This window comes from Condylostylus longicornis, unplaced genomic scaffold (genome assembly GCF_029603195.1).
Source record: "Condylostylus longicornis isolate FDR11 unplaced genomic scaffold, ASM2960319v2 ptg000010l, whole genome shotgun sequence".
NCBI lineage: Eukaryota > Metazoa > Arthropoda > Insecta > Diptera > Dolichopodidae > Condylostylus > Condylostylus longicornis.
The window spans coordinates 3,781,886-3,803,452 of record NW_026577979.1 but is presented as its reverse complement, the minus strand read 5'-3'; the positions used below and the strand labels follow the sequence as shown (position 1 = coordinate 3,803,452).

Sequence of the window (21,567 nt, the reverse complement as noted above, 5' to 3'; positions counted from 1 at the left end):
CTTTTCAAAGATAAATTCTAATTTAAATTATTTATAAATCTTACATGAGCATAATATTCGAGTTTTTAATTTTTGATTAAAGTCTTCTACAGGTGCAACATATCACAAAATAAACCAAAATAACAAAGAAACTATATGACAAAATTTGAACAACAGTATAAATTTAATCTTTAAAAATGTTATAAAAATATGCTGGCATAGCATAATATGCCATATACCAAATAACACATAAACTAGATAATTTTCATGTTCCACACTGATATTTTATGGGGCTTTCTCTTCAACTTATTTAAATATGAACATATTTCCATAAAAAAAAAAAATATGTAACAACTTGAAAAGTGGTTCTCAATATTTTATGAAAGAAATAGAAGACAGTAGAATTAACAACGTGTGGAATTTCATATTAATTTTATTCATTTTCTTATTTCTTATCGTTCGAACAGTACACATTACACGAATACGCGCCGGTTAAACATTTTATTCTTTAAGTATATTTAAATCTAATGGTAGCCAAAGCGTGGCGTTTTTTATATGGTATATATAAGAAATATAAAACAAGAAGAGAAAATAACACGATTTCCAAAACAGAATAGCAAGACAACACAACTTTTAATGCCTTTCAAATATCATTAAAATTCATAATAATTTATTTTCTTGTCTTTTTTTTTTTGTTTTTTTTTTGAATATTCTGTCTTTTTTGTCAAATTATAAAAATTATGCCAAAAAGATGATAACAAATTTAATCGGTTATAAAACTGTCTAGAATTGGGCGTTTAAAGTTTTATTTATTTTATGAGAAATTATTATGGATAAATACATAGACAAGACGTACATGCGAGTATAAGACAGGCGCGATTACGATATATGAAAAGCGGATCGAATGAATCAGATCGTTTGGTATGTAAATTGTTTGTTAATATTCATGTTTTCTCTTACATTTCCAATGTTTTGTTTTTAAAACTTTTTTTGAATAAAAATTAACTAAATTTTTTAATATTTTTATTATTTTATACACGTACATACATAATAGGTGCCTAATGTACACAGTCCGCCTGAAAATTTTTTTTGGAATTGGATTTCGAAAATTTGGACATACAATTATCTTTATTAATAGGATGTTATTGAACAACAAACTAATGTACTATTTCAAAATACGGGAAGGTTCATCGTATGATATGAATGGTTAAAATCGCCCAATATTCAGAATATGAAGTTTCATTTGTTAACTTATTTTTTTGGAAATATTGCGGGGTTGTTCCGAAAAGGAAATTATTTAAAATTTTAAAAACTTTCTTATATCGTCGGTTAAAAAACAGAAATCATTAAGTGCATTTTTTGAGAATTTGAATTGAGGCGGTCAGAACTAAAGTCTCTTAACCATCACTTCCAAAATTTTTGCATTTTTGTTATAAAATTATGTAAAAATAATGACATTTTCATAAAAATAAACGAAAACTAAAAAAATTATGTGGGTTAGGCCGTTTTACTTCTGAGCCCCTCAACTATGCATATGAATTAATTCAGAAAAACATAGTCTTTTTTGTGGTAAAAAAACATACAAGTCTAGAATACTGTTTAGAAATTATAAACGCCGATTATCTAAAATAAATTTAGATTATCTTGTAAACGCCGATTATCGAAATCGTAACGCTAATAAATTGCACTAATTGATTAGCTTTACGATTTTCTCAAATTGAATTTACTCAAAACACCGTTTTCTGATTTAGTGCTTTCTGCTTTTTAATCGACAATATAAGCTTTTTATTTTTATTAATTAGTTTTTGATATTGCTGATTTATTCAAAATTACCAACACTTGAATCTGTGAATGTTTGACTTGTTATGATGACATAGAACATAAAAAAAATTATCACATCGCCTGAAAAAGTACAATAATATTATGATGTTATCAGGCTGAAATGATTAAGTCTATTAGCCTTCCTTCATCTACGTATAACCGGAAAGAAAACATCATTGAATAAGTCACTAAATTGAATGTCTTCTTTTTCTAATATATTCAATTTGGTCCTATTCTTAATTCAATGTATGACATGTCAGAGTCTATTAAATTTTTATTTAATCTGACAAACTTATTGGACACACTGTGTTTTCCTTCACTTTTTGGAGTTTTTTTTTGGTTTGGATTGCTTAGTAAATTGAAGCTTTTTTTAAAATATTTCCTGAAATTTAATAATTGGTGGCCCCCTTTTTTCTTTTGTTTTCTTATTTAATAAATTTTACATTTATTTTATGCTTAAAATATTTTTCATAATTTATTTGTTTGGACACACAAAATTATTTAAAACATTTAAGTTTAGACAGCTACACAAGAGAAAAAAAAAATAATTTTCTTTAGTAATAATACTGAAATTTTTATTTTTATCCCTCTTGAAATTAAATTCTTGTCATAAATATTTAAGTTTGAATAATAAAAGGTGATGAGATTTTTATGAATTTCAAAATAAATAAATTTATTAATTGGACATTAAATTTTGTTAATGTTATATATATTTGTATGAAATATGTTTGTAATTATAAATTAATGTTATTCAACCATATGAATTCTGCTTTCAGGATTTGATGTTGTAAAACAAATAATTGGTGTGATTATTTATTATATACATGAAATTTTTTAATTACCAATTATTTAGCAAATAAAAAAAAAAATAAATTGTTATGATTATAGCCTTATGAGTATAAGCTCTTCGCCATTTCATTTCTAAAGTATGAGGTACATTACAAGTTTAATTTAATAAAGTTGAGTCAAACCAATGGTTTGTATTGTAGCACTTTTCCCTTCAACAAATAAAAATTCTGCTTTTAAGTACAGTCTATGTATACCTATCACACTATTAAAATTATTTTCATTCATATACAAAACTATTTCTAAGATTGCATATATTTAGGATGAACGATTTGTGCAGTCTTTGAAATAAAGCAAAAATTAATATAAAGTGGGGTTAACATAATGCTCGATTTTAAGGTTTAATTGTGTGAGTTAAGAAAAATAATTGTATTTTTAAATGTAATGGAATTTACCGTTAACTTTTTGCGTTTATAGAAATTTGAAAAAACTTGCGATTTCGGAAATATAGGGTGTCAAAAATTCAAATTTTACAAATTTCAAGAGGCAATAACTTGAGAGTGGGTGGAGATGGAAAAAAATTTTCTTCTAACGAAATGAAGCATTTATTAGTGTCTAAAAGCCCCTAAAATTTCAAGCTTCCACATTCTGGGGTCTACAAGAAAAACGACATCAAAAATTTGGAAAAAAAGGACTTTAGATAACGGTAAATTTGAAAGGACATTTTGTTTTTCTAAAGTTTAAGTATAGTATACCGCGCTAGGGGAAGCAAGCCGCTGCCTTTATGCGTTTGCAAAATTTCAAAAATTCTTATGGTTTCATTGCAACAAATAGTTAAAAAAGGCCATTTTTAGTGCTTTTGGGGGGTATAACTTCTAGAAGGGGGGAGATAGGTAAAAATTTTGTTCTACAGAAATAAGTTTCTAGTAAAAATTTACATATGTACTTATAAAATTTTAGCTTTCTATCTTCAAGGGTGTAGAAGTTTTGTAAACAGACACACGGACGGACGGACGGACGGACAGAGTGAAACTAATAAGCACTTTTTTTCAAAAAATTTTTGGAAAAGTGCTAAAAATGAAGTGTATAGATTTTAAAGATACACATTCAGTTTTAAACTGTTATAATTGACTTTGTGAACTGAAATATTGGAAACCTCCTTAAATCAGGGTAGGACTGCTATTGAATATTTTTAATGTTATACTTATGTAAATATTCCCATTTTTAACACTAGTGTCACATTCTGCCATTTTTAATCATTCCCCGTTTAAGAGAGCGACTGCAACATAAAATTTTAAAATAGTCTTATGAGAAACTCTATTAAGTATCAAGGAAATGCAGAATTACAATACAGAGTTTGTTGATAACTTCACTTGAAAAACGGCGGTATTTTCTCGCTAAGTACCGTTATTGCAATAATATTTAATTATAATTTTTCTCTAGAATTAACCATTCAAATCTAATTTGCGATTCAATTAATAATAAATTATTAACTGCGATTTCTGATCTTAAAGTAGTTATTTTTCAATTTAAAAATAAATGAAAATTGAAATACCTATTATAACATTAAACTTCAATTCTTATAATTGCAATTGAATACCCTTATATGTATACAATGAGCACCTACTATATAAAATTTTAAATGAAAGATCTTTATAATAATAATTAGGTAATTTCAAGCGATTGTGATTTAAATCTAATTTTTATTAAGAAAAATATAATAAACATTAAATTAAAATACAAAATCAGAAAAAAAAATAAAATAAATTACGTGGTAATAAAATTGTAAAAATAACATCCTTTTCGTTCGTTTTGTATACCTTAACATACAATAGTGAGTTTACACACGCAATATTCTCTTCAGTTGATTATCATATAAAATCACAATTATAATTAACAATTGGTTGCGTACTGAATTGTAAATTAAATTGTATACTTATAAAATGAGATTAATAGAACGAGGTGCAGGGTAAGGTGCGTAATCACTACAATAGTAACACTAAAAATTTGTTGAGCTTTCTTTATTAATAAATATTATACTTTTAAATAATATAAAAGTATCCGCGAATACAGTTACAAATAAGTACATTATTTGTAAATGTAATTTTCAAAAAAATTAATCACTTTGCATAGTAATCTAGCAATTTAGATTGTAGCTAACGCACATACAAGAGTGTTATATTGAAGTTTATTACTACGCGCGACAATAATTTTAACAGGCACAAGTATATTTTAAACATAATAGACTGAATATGTGAAACCGTTAACAATATTATATAATATTATTTTACCTATAGACATAAATTCAAATTACCCCATAAAAGTATAACAGTATAATATTTATAAATGCTCTATGAGCATTTGAAAACTGAATGATGGAAACACAACATCATGTATAGGACAGTGACCTCAATTAATTACATTGAAAATATTATTTTTAAATGCAACGCAATATGATATCCACTGCACAGTCATCAAAATAAAATATACTTAATATTTTCTGAATACCTTTACTACATAAAAACAGCGGTATTTTATACCTTAACACTGTGAATATAAGCAAAAAAACAAAAAAAAAAAAACAATTTAATAGAAAAATTTTAATCTTTTGATGTGCAAATTCTCTATGTATAAATATTTATAAAGTGAAATTCTATCTATTATACGCACATTATAGCTACATACATAACATGTACTTACAAATACACAAATAAAGCAAAAAATATATGTATACAGAAAGGCGGACAACTTAAAAAAAAAGCTGGAAAAAAAAATTCGATAGGTACGTATAGGAAATTTTTTCTCTCTAATGTACTGGATTTTAATCAGATTGTGTATAACTACAAAAAAATAATTCTACAATATAATATAAATATACAAACAACTAATGGAATCCAATATAACAAATTTAAAAGTAATCGCTAAAAGAATGCGCACAGCGTAATAGAAAATAAAACATAAATTTTATTTTCATTTTATTTTTTACAATTCACCTGACCTTTTATAAGACCCTTAATTTTATTCTGCGATAGATTAAAAATTTTCTCTTGAATATTTTGTTATACATATATATAACAAAAATTATATTATAAGGTTAGACAAAATTCAAGCATAAATTATAAAACAAATCTAAAATTAAAGCATAGAGTAGGGTTTTCAACATTTGGTTATATTGCGAGACCTGTGTGTAACAATCTTTTTACATCTGACTTTAAATAATTTTATAACTTTATATCAAATTGATCTTCCAATTATAACACAAACAAATCGACTTACTTTTATAGTAATACTTTGATAATAAACAGGTATCATAGGTATGACTTAATATTTTCCATGTATTTTTTAGAAATATTCTATGAAAGTGCGGAAAATTTAATGGATCAGTATAATATACATACTTATAACAGGAAACAAAAGTTGGTCGCTTAAAAAATGAGAACACTTAAACAGTTAAAGTTATAATTAAGATGATTAATTTTATAAAAAAAAAATATATTTTTAAAGCTTTTAATATTTTCCGAAAAAGACAATTTTCGCGATGATAAAATAATTTTAATTAAAAAAATTACTAAAATTTATATTGCACTTATCTTGCGAAATTTAATTTATAATTTTCAAGTTAATCAATATAATTATTAGAAAGCAGATACAATTATTATAATCGATAATTTCCTAATAATATAAAAATGTTCTAAGCGACAAATTAAGCGAAATAATTACATAATAAGCGACAATAATGAACATTTTTCCTTAATATTTCGAAAAACTAAGATTTCTACTTTTAATCCAAGTGCACCTGGATAATTTTAAAAACATAACCAAAACAGTGTGCGACATCGTCGAACAATTTGTTTTATTGACCCAGAACAACACCGGTACGGCAAAATCAACTGTACAGTATTTTGCATACAATGTCACGTACACACATGGAAACAGATAATGTCAAAAAAAAAACCACTGACACCAAAACCGGTAAAGTTGGAATTTAGGCGATTTCACCGTCGGCGATTAAATTCACACAGGCAATTTCGCTTGATTCTGAGCTTCTTGTTTAAATCTGTGTAATCTATATGAATTGTGATATTTTGCCGCGGAAAATCGCTCTTGTTCTGTTTTCAACTTAGGAAAGGAATAAATTTCATAATCCAAGAACATTAAATTTAGATTTATTGTAAATTTTTTTTTTCTGAGAGCATAATAACGAAATGGTGACAAAAATTTTGTGGTTGAACTGTTAATGACAATTTGATTTTAGATCCTAATCAAATTTATTTGACAATATTATGACACATGAATATTAATATCTTATTTACATAAGCATAAATACGTTTGTACAATAATTATACACCATTATGGATAAATTGTGATATGTTTGTGCATTAAGTTGACAGTACAGGTACCTATGTGTATATGTACATATATTGCAAGACTAATGTCAAACAATTTGTTTAATTACTTTTTTTTTCCCAACAAATCCGTCTTTCCCAAATCTCAAATATGAAAACTTTTATTATCAGAACATGATATTAAAATTGTGTCTGTACGTAGTAGAAATTTCATTCGATCGAGTCAATGGCCCCTCACTTCTTCATTTTTAGAATTTAAAATAAAATTCACATTATATGATATAGAAAATAATGTTAATGGACCAAATATCGTACCAAAAAAAAACTCAAATTAAAAGAAAAAAAAAACAAAAAAAAAAAGAAATAAAGCTGACAACAATTTTGACTAAAATTACCATAAAATTAATTTTAGTTCCCATTTAGCTGCTGCTATTGCTGTTCTGGTTGTTTCTTTTCAACTTTTTGTCAATTGATATTCATTAACGCCTAATTAACAAAAAAATGTTTCCGCCCGCTGTTATGTTCTTTTTTTTCCATCTTTTTTGTTTCAGACTGAATCTGTTTTTTATTTTAAGGTTAAAAAAATGTAAATTTTTTTTTTTTTGAAATTTTGATTTTATCATCATCATAGGCTGATTTGTAGCGCGCATTCTATTAGAGAGGACCACACACATTTTGCATAATGATTTTAATATGGAAATATGAAATGTTCTATATCACCAAAAATATAAAACAAAAAATTTAAAAAAATGACAATAATAGAAAAACAAAAGAAATGTAGAAATAAATTAAAATGATTTTTAATTTTAATATAAAGACAAACGAGAAAAAAATAGAGTTGACCTTGTCAACTCTGTGATACCCGTACGAATTTGTTATCCTATGTGCAAATAAAGATGCCATAACTAACTATGGGGCAGACTATGACTTTAAGTTGCCGTATTACAATGTTAATTTATGCAAAATTTCAGTACTGTGTTTTTCAAAATACTGTGTGTGCCAAACTACTATTGAAGTTGTATGGCAGCTACCAGAAAGAGCTAAGATATTTTAACGAACTTTTTCAAACACATCGGCCCTGTTAATATATTCGCTTGTGTAAAATTTCAATACAAAAGCTTTTATAGTTTCTGAAATATAGTCAAATAACTTTTGAAGTTGTATGGCAGGTACCAGAAGGAGCCAAGTAATTTCAACGACTTTTATGAGACACATTGGCCCTACTAATATATTCGTTTGTGTGAAATATCAATACCATAGCTTTTATAGTTTCTGAGATATAGCCAAATAACTTTTGAAGTTGTATGGCAGATACCAGAAGGAGCCAAGTAATTTCAACGACTTTTATCAGACAAATTGGCCCTACTAATATATTCGTTTGTGTGAAATTTCAATACCATAGCTTTTATAGTTTCTGAGATATAGTCAAATAACTTTTGAAGTTGTACGGCAGCTACCAGAAAGAGCAAAGAAATTTTAACAAATTTTATCAAGCACTTCGGCCCTACTAATATATTTGCTTGTGTGAAATATCAATACCATAGCTTTTATAGTTTCTGAGATATAGCCAAATAACTTTTGAAGTTGTATGGCAGGTACCAGAAGGAGCCAAGTAATTTCAACGACTTTTATGAGACACATTGGCCCTACTAATATATTCGTTTGTGTGAAATTTCAATACCACAACTTTTATATTTTCTGAGATATAGCTAAATAAATTTTGAAGTTGTATGGCAGCTACCCGAACCGGTACCCCGATCATGTCCAATTTGAATAGGGTTCTGGCACTTACTACAATAAATCATTTGTGAAAATTTGGTGAACTTAGCTCAATTAGTTTTTGAGTTATCGTTTTTGACGGACGGACGGACGGACGGACGGACGGACGGACGGACGGACGGACGGACGGACAGACAAAGCTAAATCAACTCAGAATTCGACGCTGATCAAAAACATACACTTGAGTCTATATCTAAGACCGTTATTTCTCAGCGTTACAAACGGTAAGGCAAATTTAGTATACCCTTCGAACATACGTTCGTACGGGTATAAAAATAGGTGGCATTGTAAGGTTACCAAATTAGAAAAATTAAAATTTAAGAAATTTTAAACTGGAAAAATTGTAAATCAGTTTGTAGATTATAGATTCCTGAATATATTGGTAAGGAAACATCTCCTTTTTCATCTCCGCTCTCATGTCCTTACGTTTACTATTGCGAAAATTTTCAAGTAACTAACCGCAGACGTCTCCTAAGTAATTCGACATTAGTCCTAAATACTGAAAAAACCCATTCGAAAGTATTTGCTCTGCTCTGCAGCTTTCCGGTAGCCAACGCAGACCAGCCACCTGAAATGTGTACGGCAGTCTTCTCGTCGTTTCGATTTCAATTGAACTTGCAAAAAAAGGGCAAAATATTGTGAATATTATGCTATAAACTGTATATATTGTTATAAAGGGAGGTAGAGCAGAAAATACAGATTTCGAGTCGCTATTTTATTCAATAGTTATTCAATAAGAATTAGAAATAATAATAATAATATCAAAAATTTTAATAATCCTGCAGCAGTTGGGTAATTAAGATATAGATTTCTTAATATTTCTTTTATTTATTATAGAGTAATTACAAATGAACTTCTTCCCACCGTTTTTTACAAATTTTGGCAAGCCTAATACATTGTAATATGAATATGCTATATATAACATCTTGTTTTAGATATTTATGCAATAATCATATTATAGGTATGTACATATTGTGTATATGTGCCATTCCCGATATATTAAATTTTACTACCGTAATAAGGTTAGTTATTTGCCCATATTATAAAATATGTATACAAATATGAATCCTCACATACACACATACATATTTAATATATATTAAGTCAAGTTTTATCATATAAAAAGCCACATAATATTATAGTTACCACTGATGTCACTAAATATGGTAATGATATTTAATTTTAAATATTTTCCAGTGCTTGTTTTATTTTATTTGATGGTTCTTTTTTTTTTTTATTTATTTGTAGGTTGAACAAACATTCCAATGTAAAATCTTTTTCAAAAAAAAAAAAAAGAGGTGATTTTTACATTTACATAATATCTACACAATTCAAATAATGTGCATGTGTATACAATAATGAATATAATAGCGTCCATAAGAGGAGGCTTAAGTGATTAATTCATGATTTTTGTATACAATATTATAAAACGCATACCTTTGTAACGTGATTATTATCTGTGCAGGCACTGAAGTGTATGCCTTGAAAATTAAAATATTTTTGGAATTTTCTGTACTCTATTTTTATAGCATGATTTTTTATATAACATTTTCTTCTTTTTCAAAATTAAAATTAATATTAATTGATACGATTAAAATTGAATTCTTTAATAAACATTTTTATGTATATATATGTATATGTATGTAAAAATGTAGAAATTTATTTAATGATAATTTAAATATTATGTAAATAGATCGTGCGAAAATCTTTTCAATCGTATATTGTAAAAAATTAAAAATTTTTTTTTGAATTAAAGTTAAGAAAATTACTAAAAATTTTAAAAAATCTCATGAGTTCAATTTGAAAATTAAAAAAAAATTAATGAAAATTTTTAAGAAATGCTTTTAATACTTTAATGATCTTAAAAATGTCTTAAGTTTTACTGACACTTTAAGTTATATTATAGGTTTTATTACGTTGATTTATTCATAAGACATTTGTACTATAAAATTTCATAATAATTAATTTGACTTTGTGTAATTCGCGTGCATTTGCTCTTGCACGAACTTTTCTCAATAATTGAATTTTTTGTAAATATTTAATTTTAATTTAAATGTTGCAAAATATAAAGAATTGTTTCAATATTGCAACATTTAAATGCGTTATGTAACATGTTCACTTAAAATTTGACCTATTCTTATTTTCAGAAGAGTAAGAGGTTTTCACAATGCTGTAATTGAAAATCAGTACGATAATTTGATAAGCTCCTACGGAAGTTAACAAATTTTTTATTTTGAAAATAAAATCATAATCTTGTATTTAATATACGAATTATATTGGTAATGGGACATCATGAATATTCTAGCTAGTTTAAAAACTCTTGAGAATTATGCATAACTTAAACTTGTTACATATTATGAAAATTCCTGAAACAAATTCTTAAAATAAGATTAATATTTCTTTGTTAAGAGACGGTTTTAACTTTTAAGGCCTGATCGTGTATCTGGCTTTTTACTCGCCAAGTGAGAGGAAAGCGAGAAACTATCATATATTCGTATAATGTAATTTTCGAGTGAGAAGAACTATTTCGTTTATTTCTAAAATGCATACAAAATTTATTGACTTTTTAAAGGTTGATTCATTTTCCGACAATTTCAGAAAAAATGCAAATATCGAATTGCAATTAAAAAAATAAGTAATCTTATTGGAAAATTAAGAATTCTGATTTGAGATTGAACAAAAAGCGAGATACACGATTAGGCTATTAATTTTTATTAGGGCTTTAGAACACTGACAGTTTTATAAATTAGTTGATCGTCGCTCTGTTCGTATTAGCACTTCCAACTTATTTCATTAATAACTATTATCTTTGGTAAAATTAAATAATTTTAAATTGTCAATAAAATTTTTAACTATATAAAATAGCTATATAATTTTTTTTTTCGTACACAATAATTTTGCCTTATTTGTATAACAAGTTTTTAATTTCTAATTTGGATTCATTAAATATAATTTTCATACGTGTCAATGCGATAGCTCAATTACCATTTTTAATAATATAAAATCAAAAATAATTAATTAATAATGCAATATTCATTAAAATTAACGCACATAAATATTTTTTACGCGTATTTTAACATTTTCATAATTATTTATTTTATACTGTTTTTTTTTTGCTTCCATATGCAATATGCATATAGTAAAAAATGAAGCAGAACAACCATATAGTTATAATAATAATTAAATTTTCTAACATGTCTATTAATGGATCGTCAACTTTTTCTTTTTTCCTTGTTTTTTTTTTCGAATGATAATCTACTGTCTATTAACACTATGTGATGTTGCTTAGTTTCACTAATATAGCCTTATAGAAAAAAAAATTTGTAATATTGAATTCATTGCATTCCTTAACCGCATGTTGGGTGTGATCTTTGTGGTTTTCGCCTGTATTTTCATTATTCCTGCTGTTGTCATTTAATTTTCTTTGGTTAAAGCGCGCATGCTACTTTTTAGTAGTTCAATCCTTTAAAAAAAACAATTATTTTTTTGTTTTTTTTTTTTTTTATAATATTATATTATGTAATAAGCACATACACATTTAAAAGTTAAATAAATATTATAAGTGCTCAGCACCGATAATTATTATTGTGGTCTGTAATTCAACACCTTGTCTAGATGTTGATGATTTCATGATTAAATGAACACAAATAAAATTTTTCTATTACATTTTGTTTTTGTACGCCGATACAGTGCATCGCAGTATTTTCATTAATTAGACTTGTTTGTGAATATTTTAATTGAAAGTATTTCTAAATTTATCCATATGGTATTTAAGTATATAGCGTTGAGTCTGCTATGGTTGTATGTTAAGTCATTAATTTTATCATTTAAATAGCAACTTTTATAATAATATTAAATTTCTTCTTATTAAATTACTATTTTAGTTTTGATGATTTTTGCAAAAAAAAAAAAAATATTCATTTAAGATAATTAATTTTAAATGATTAGACATTTAATTCAACATTATTTTTGCGCCCGATGAAATTAATGATAAAAATAACGTCATTTTAACCCGAGTAGCAAAATTTTCATCTTTTAGTAATTAATTAAAAATCTTTATAAGTTTCTATATGTGTAAAGGTATAAAAATAATTAGGATATTTTAATTAATTAAATAAAAAGAAAACAAATAATTAATTAAATTAAATAACCGATAAGTGAAAAATAAAAAAATAAATGAGAAAATACCATATTTGACGTACGAATTTTAGTATAGTGTATGTTAGACCTTGCAAATGTGGAAAACGTGGAATTTTGTACAGTATTTTTGGTGTCGAAATTAGATCTTCATATTTTAAAACGTGCTTATTATAATTTAGTCAACGATTATCAAAAAATACTTAAAATATTTTGTGTGATGTTCAAAATTGTTAAGCCAAATAAAAGCTAGATTTGAAATCATGTTCGTATTCACATCAAATAGTTGTGTAGTTGTTGAGCAGAAGTTTTTGTCATAAAAAGTAAATTGTAAAATGATAAAACCTTAAGCAACTTAACGTTTATAAATTGAATGTAATATTTTGGGCTAATATTAAGCGGTTGAATCTATTGTTATACGCAGAATTAAACTTCAATTCAATGCTAAGTAGATGCTAAATAAACCCCTACAGCTATTCGATATTCTCTTAAAAAAAATTTACATTCTATAAAATTTAATAAGTTATTTTAGTTCAATTACTTGTATTTATTTAATAATAAGAAAAAAGAGTGACTATGCTATGTAATTCAATTTTAACAGATTTATAGTCTTCCGTCAAAATATTTTGACAAATTGTTACTCAAATTTCAATAATGAATATGAGAATCGTAATAAGCTGCAGAGCCGTCTTTCTGAAACAATTTAAAAGATTTATAATATAAGAAATTTAACATTAAAATTTAATATTTTTGACTTAAAGGCACCGTTTACATCATAATATGAGGAGTTGTTCATGGATTTTGTTTAATCTGATGGAAATTTGATGTAAGTCGGATATAAAAACGTTTCGATTTTCTTGTAGAACAAAATAAAAGACAATCGAGTTCCCATTAAAAGAAGTCTTTGTAAAAATTAAACGATGCTTGATGTGTAGGCATTGTCTAATTTTAAAGCTTCATGTAATTTTTTTTTTCTCTGGCTACTTTCTTAACTTGATCCCATGTCAAACCTTTGCTTTCTAGCTCGTTTCTAACAGACCTGTGCCAAGTATTTCTGGGATTTCTTGATCCGTATAGAATCCACTCTAACTTCATTTGGACGTATCATTGATATATAGGTTTAATTAAAGTGTGTTCGATCAACCTCCTATTATCCCGTCATATTTGTTTGTCGATACGTTCCTAAGAAATTCCGACAATAATATTCGGCATACGATTCTGAGGCATCTGCTGATAACGACTTGTATCCTCTGCCCGATAGATTTTGGTGTTAGCCATCTCTCAGAACTGTTGATTCGGAATATTCTGGACTATGTTAAGTGATGGCGTATAAACTACTTATTCGAATTAATGCATTGAAATAAACTTGAAATACTATTTTTATTTCTAATTCTAAATCTATATTTTCAATTCTTATTAAAACTTGCAAATTGTTTCGAAATAAATTCAATATCCTTAATATGACTGGGAAATTGCATGCAAAAAAGAGTACAAATGAGATATAAAATTACATTTGAAAATTTTCTTTGTTATTTTGGTTTGTGTTAAGAAGAAATTTTGAAAATGTTCATTTATTGCGAAAACATTAAAAACATACAATTTAGCACTTTAAGAAAATTGTTAAAAATCTTAACATTATTATTTTTGTTTTATTTTTTTTTGTTGTATGAAAATTGTAGTGATGCTGATTTTCACGAAAATTTTCTTTTTTTTGTTGTAAAAAGTTACTTTGTTAAATTGAAATTGTGAAATTCTTGAAATGTAATTTTTTTTTCTTCTCATAATCTTCACATGTGAACAAAAACATAAACTTAAACGTTTTTGTTTTCTTGTCAAATTATAATTAGCAAAGCGAATCACCCATTAAAAACAATTTAAGTACCTACAAACATGTAGATTCTTTTGATTTTTTATTTTTTATTATTTCAATAGTCCTGAGAAAAATCTTGCTAAATAATGCTTTTACTTAACGATATGGCATAATTGGTATTAATTGAAGTTCCAATCTAAAGTATAATCTTAAGATCTTAACAGTATTCAGAGAGACTGATTCAGAGCGAGCGTTTTGTGAACAGACGAGAAAAGAAAGATTTTTAAAAACGAGAATAGACACATATTTTTTGACAGAACAAAAATATTGAAGTCATCAAACTCTCCTCGAATTTTCTTATAATCGGACAGGAACTTCCGTAAATATAACTTGTGTAAAATTTCGAAATATATGTATGTATATATATATTATATAACAAAAGGTTAATTATAATTATGTTTGACATTATCACTACTTAATTTGAGTGAAATCATAAATATTTCTTAGGTTCGGGTCAAATTCGGGTTCGAGTTGTAAGGTTATATAACAAATTTTCCGAAGGGAAAGCAAAAAAAAATTAATTTTAGTAAAAATTGCGAAAATTAAAAAAGTTTTGATCAAAAATTTAATTAATTTTAATTTTTCCATAATTTCCAATATTTTTATTATACAATTGTCGAATTTTGTATTTAAATAAAAGCATTCAAGGGTTTTGGATTTAGATAATATCCAAATTAATATCTAAAAAGGGAAAAATTAATGTCCAAAAAAAAAATAAATTTTATGCAATAATTACGGAAAATTTAACCATAAGACAGACCGAAATCTCAAAAGGTGTTAGTTAGTTTACGACAGATATTTAGTTTACGTTTCCTTACCATAAGGTAGTGTAATATCTCGCAAACTTGTCATAGCAATATCTCTCTCAAAACATGAAATGCGGGGGATAATAGTAGCACAACCCTTGATTTCTTCTAAAATTTAGAATTTCAATAACGAAAACTCGAACTTACTTAAGTTCTGTTCGCAAGAGAGTATTCGTAGTATAAAAAATCGTTAAACACTCTAAAAGAGTGGTAATTATTGCAAAAGAGTAGGCTAAGCACACTGTAACTTAACATTTTTAACACTCTTTGGTTTTTAGTATAGTTTTTCTTGAGACTATTGAATATTTGATTTTACAAATATGTTTATTATGCGCGTATACAGTAAATTTAATTGAATATTTTTGTTAAATTTTAAATGAATAAAAGAAAAAAAAAAAATAATTTTATTTTTAACTCTTTGTAGTAATTTTTTGTCTTCTTTTTCTTAGTTTTGTTTTTCTTCTTCTTCCCTATTACGTTTGCATGTCTTTTCTCCGTTGAATTTTCCAATGCCTGTGTAAAAATTAACCGACCATTATTTTTTCAACTTTTCCTCTTTTTTTTCTTTGATATTTTTAGCTTACATTCTGGACCGTAACAAAATTCCTATATGTTAATGGGTTTTTTTGGTTAAAGGATTTTTGCATACTTGTAATATACATACCTACATACATATTAAGTAGGTACGTGTTTATAAAAAAAAAAATGTACATATGTATGTATGTGGACATTATTATACTTAAACTTCCAAAAAATTAAATGTTTAAAAATTGAAAAGAAAAGCGAGCATAACTAAGCTTCAAAAATTAAAATAACAAAAAACAAAAGAACAAAACCATAAAATTAAAAAAGAGAAAAAAAAATATTAAAATTCTTTAAAAGTTACGATTTTTTAACATAAATAATCAATTAAGATTTTCGCCTTTTTACCATCCATTAGGCAAGCATTCAGCCAGCATTTTTAATTTTTTTTTTTTTTTTGCAAAAAATCGCCTTGTGCTTTAGTTTAATTTCTTCTTTGTTGTTGCTTTTTCTTCTAAAAAAATTTTTTGTTTTTCCTTTTTTTACTTTTTGTGATGTGCGGTTTTCTCTGTGTGGTTGAGATCTCCTTGCGCATTTTCATCTTCTTCATCTATCACTTTTTTTTTGGTTTTTGGTTTAAATGAGACTCTTGGCTGGACGGACCCATTTTTTGGATTATTTAAAATGAAATCGGGGGAAAACAACAAAAAAAAAAAAATAATAATTAATAAAAAAATTCCGTTCGTTTTAATTTAGTTTATGCGGTTTTTTCTTTTGTTTTTTTTTCTGCTCTTTTGTAACATTAAACACTATTTTTTTCGTTCCTATTGTTATTGTTTTTTTTTTCTTAGGGAAACTATAAGAGAAACGTATACAAGTATGTACATATGTTGGTATTTAAAGTATGAGGATACGCTTACATATTTGTATTTATCCAACCATATGACCAAAGAGATTTTATTTGATTTGATCTCGTAAGCTGATGGTGCTAAACATAATCGAATTTTGCGGTTAAATTTGCAGGTTCTTACATTTTCATTTTATTATTTTTTTGTTTATTTCGTTTTTTTTTTTTTTTTTTAAGTAAAGAAAGAAAGGAAAAAAAAAATAAAATTTGTTTTTTAATCTTAATGCTCGTCGTGTCATGTTACACAAGACTCAAAAATATGCAGCTGTAAAAGTTAAAGAAAATAAAAAAAAAAATAAAAGGAAAATTCATTTTTTATTTTTTTGTTTTTTTTTCCCACATAACATAAGGTAAATTGTTAGTTAAAATATCATCGAATGATAATGATTGTTTTATTGATAAAAAAATAATCTTCATATTAATGTTTACGTGTCCAGGGTTTTTAAACATATATTAATCGACACACGATGTAAGTGTGAGCAGAAAAATAATAAGAAAAGAAGATAAAAGAAAAGAATAGCTGTTAGTCTTATATTTATAACTCTTATATTTTTCTTAGCTTGGCACATTTGGAGAAGTTTTTTCCAATTCAATTGAAAATAACTCATGACACTACAATAATTGCCACCAAGAATTGTAATATATCGAGGAAGTTACCTAAAAATGTTAGTTATGAGATTTCAGTATTCATCTTCTTTCTGAATAAAATTTGTCTTTTTTAATAATTCAAAACACGAAACGTCTTAGTTAAATTAGAAAGACAGAAATGTAAACAAACATTCAGTTACAATCGCAAGAGAGTATTGTGTTATTCGTAGTATAAAAAATCATTAAAACGAAAAACATATGCTGTTGCCCAACAAATTTTTCAATAAATAGAAATTTTCGTTTTGTGAAGAGGTCGTTACATAGAGATCCATTACTTTTATTCGAGTTCAAATAAAGAATTACAGAATATGTTCAATTTAGAGCAAAAATTAACAAACTAATTAACATTAGAAGGTGTTAAGTGACTCTTAAGGTAATAATTTATATTTGAAATGAGGAAAAACTTTGTTTGATTAACCTAGCCTTGTGGTTTATTTCGCGTATTTTAGGAGGAAATTTACTTAGATGACTAATGCGGTACCTTAAAACGTATAATTAATCGAAATAAAGTTTTAGATCTGACAATTTTAATTATTTCATTAAATTACACTTGCTAAGCAACCTACCTTAATATACAATAGAGTAATCTATTGGACATACTTAGACAGTGAGTAGATTAATATTATTTTTTAATTGTTTCAGCTTCTTATAATTTATTTTAAATTTTCAATTGTAAACCAGAGATTATAAAATCTACTTTAAACTCTTAATTCATAAAATACGTCAGAGAATTTGAAATATTCCTTATCCAACCTAGAACAAACAAAATGAAAAAAAAAAGGTTGATCAGGCATTTTCTTAACGTAGTAACCACAAAAATTCATTTTTTCACACCATTGATTTTAATCTTATAAAATAACGTCAGCAACGCACTATAGCATGATAAGGGAACACAACAATTTTTCCTTTTTCTTTTCTTTGTTCTTTATTTTTGTATTTTTGTATGTGGAAACGCATGTCACTATAAATGATATTTACGTTCTCATTTTCTTGATTCTGTTATCCTTGTCTCATATGATACTTTTTGCTTTTGTTTATATTTTTTCCCTGCGTAATTGGTAAAGACGGACAAGACAACATCTAAGAAATAATTTTAATTTCTTTTTCATTCAATTTTTATCATTTTTTTTTTGTCTTTTGAAACGTTTGCGTCTAAATTTATAATTCTTTATTACCATTTTGTAAAAGGCTTATTCTTATTATTGCAAGGGACACAATAAAATTTTTAAATACGAAAAAAAAAAATATCAAAAGGAATATTGATATCCGGGCTTACACAATAATATTCTAACACGTAAAGAAGGTACACTTATTTGTTAGATTGGTGTTGAAGAGTGAAATGTAATGTGAACAATGTATATAATTTACAACAATCTGACATACAAAAAAATTTAAAATTCTTAACTGAATATTATAAAAGCGGAAAATTTTAAAAACAAAAATGAAGAAAAAAATAACATTTTTTTTCAATAATTTACCTGTCAAATGTCAACTACTTTTACACTCAAATGAATTTTCATTTTCCTAAACACATACACAGATAAATTGTATTATAAATATGCAAATATGAAACTATTTTCATTGTAACATGTATTATGTTATGCAGAGGGAGAGAGACGGAGAGAGATAGAGGGGCAGTTACACAACTTTACGGTTGTATGATTTAATGAAAAGCAATATTCAAAATAGTTGCCGGTTAGTGATGGTTGAAACTATTCTACTAATTTGTATTCTTAAATAGTAGAAATCACAAGTGAATAAACAAATTGTGGTTTTGAAACGAGCACGACTATTTCTAAAATTGTTTAATCAAAATTAAGTGACTCAAAAACACAAAATTTCAAAATTGGATAAATTCTAAAGAGCTACGAGTATTCCAAAATTGAAGCCATACTCATTTACATAAAATATGGAAAATCTTCTTGATTTCCCAATGAAGAAGAGAATAACAAAAAAAGGCTAATAAAATTTTATTAACCTAAAGTATTTTAATTAAAGCCAAAGCAATTCGCCTTCAAAAATTTAGTCGCCGATTACCTTAAAAATTGCAGAAATATTCAAAAAAGCTGATGGACGGACTTATGACCAAAATGAAATTAATATGAAAAAAATACAAGCATATTACTTTTACAACATTGTAAGTAATTTTTAGAAATGCTTTTAAAAGACACCGTTTTCATTTCCTGGTTAAACTTTACATTATTTTTTTTTTTGTAATAGGCTAATGCAATGTAATGCAACAATGTATTTTAAGTTTTAAATGCATATTGCATAATTGAACTTTTACAATACGCATAATTGATTTTTTGACATTACATGTAATATTAAATGTGGTGTAGCGTGAAAATTTTAAATTGAATCAATTTAATTCCCACAGTTTTTTACAAATTTTACGCGAAATACTTAACGGGGAATAATATTTTAATGCTGTATCTTGTTATTATTTATGTCAAATCTTATTAATTTATTTTCAAATAATAATGATGAAATTAAATTGTACTTATTAGAAGTTATTTATATTAGTGTATACGAAAAAATTCTACTGAATCTCTTTTATTAAACCAGCAGAATAATAATTATGAATATAAAAATTTGATCTCCAGTTTTCGCTGGACGTGCGATGAAAAGGAAATATTTTTAAGTATAGGATTGGCTTTACTCATTGAATTTCCCGAGTTTTAACGAAAAATATAGAGAAAGGTCCACGTTTTAGAAAACGGAAAACTACACCTTTTGGGAAGAAAAATTTTGAAACTCAGTGAAAAATCAGTGACAAAAGATAAAAGCAAAATTTTAGGTAAATTAAGGTTAAAGTATTTTTTACCAATAAAATTAAAAAAAAAAAGCCTTAGAGCTTTCATCGTTAGGGAGTTGATTTGTTAACTATTAAGAGAAGGGAGGTGAAATCCAGTGGAAGACACATCGACATCCCTCCACAACATACCTCTTCACAATAAATCCATTGAAGTCACTTGAAAAATTTTACCCATAGGCGACTCCGAAAGCTTCTTCAATCCACCGAACCAATATCCTCCCAAAAAGCGTTTCCTGCTATGCATTAATGCGGGGCACTCGCAGAGCACGTGACGTACATCCTCCACCACCCTGATGCCTTGCAATTTTCGGCAGATATCCGATGAGAAAATGTCAAGCCTATTAGCCATCTTTCCCAATAAACTGTGTACCGTCAAAATGCCAACTGCTATCCTGATATCCCTCATCTCAATGTCAGCAGCAGCCTCTTCGGCTGCAGGACCCTTATCATTGCGCAAGTCCGCCAGCCATTTCAAAACAAGTCCGTCGTTCTTTTAGTTCTCCAATTTATAAATTTTTTTATGGTTAGGGAGAGATTCATTTATTTTCGAAAATGTTATATTCATTCCAAATTATAATATTTCATCATTATGCTTCAAGATGTTTTCTTCCACTAAATAACGAGTATATGTATGTGGGAGAGTAGCACATGAGCATTTTATTTTTACCAAAAAACGTAATTCTTTCAAGTTGTAAAATAATATTTTTTCCCGTCCTTTATATCGTCAATATTATTGAATTAAAAAAACATGTCCTTTATTAACTTCACATTTCTGCACGAGTACCTGTATATGACATAATTACATAACATTATTAAAATTCTAAATAATTAATTATCTTTTGTTTTATTTATAAAATAAAAAAATTTTCCAAAAAAATATAAAAAGAGAAAAATAAAAGGATAAAGAAAAACCTCTAAAACATTTGTTTTTTAATTTTTAGTTAATTTAAATTTTGGTCGAAATTATGAATTTCATAAATAAATAAATTTTATTTTTGTGTACTCACATTATTTACTTTTATATAAAATAAAAGAACTTATGTAATATTGTAATTGGACCAAAAATATCAATTAATAACCTGGGCATTTTTTGTTTAAATTGAAAAAATTTCATTTTTTTGTTTTATAATTTTAAATTTTTTCATCACTAT

General features: G+C 26.3%; 1 protein-coding gene across 4 annotated transcripts in view; it reads left to right on the top strand.

Moving 5' to 3' along the window:
* Window positions 1-21,567, top strand: part of LOC129618770 (formin-J-like) — a 180,701-nt gene that overhangs the window by 20,555 nt on the left and 138,579 nt on the right. Inside the window, exon 1 of one of the 4 annotated variants that reach the window (XM_055533743.1) lies at window positions 19,611-19,738. The exons of the other annotated variants lie outside the window; for them this stretch is intronic. The gene's annotated coding sequence lies outside the window, so the exon portion shown is untranslated. Of the gene's footprint in view, window positions 1-19,610; window positions 19,739-21,567 lie in introns of those variants that run through there. 4 annotated transcript variants of the gene reach the window in all.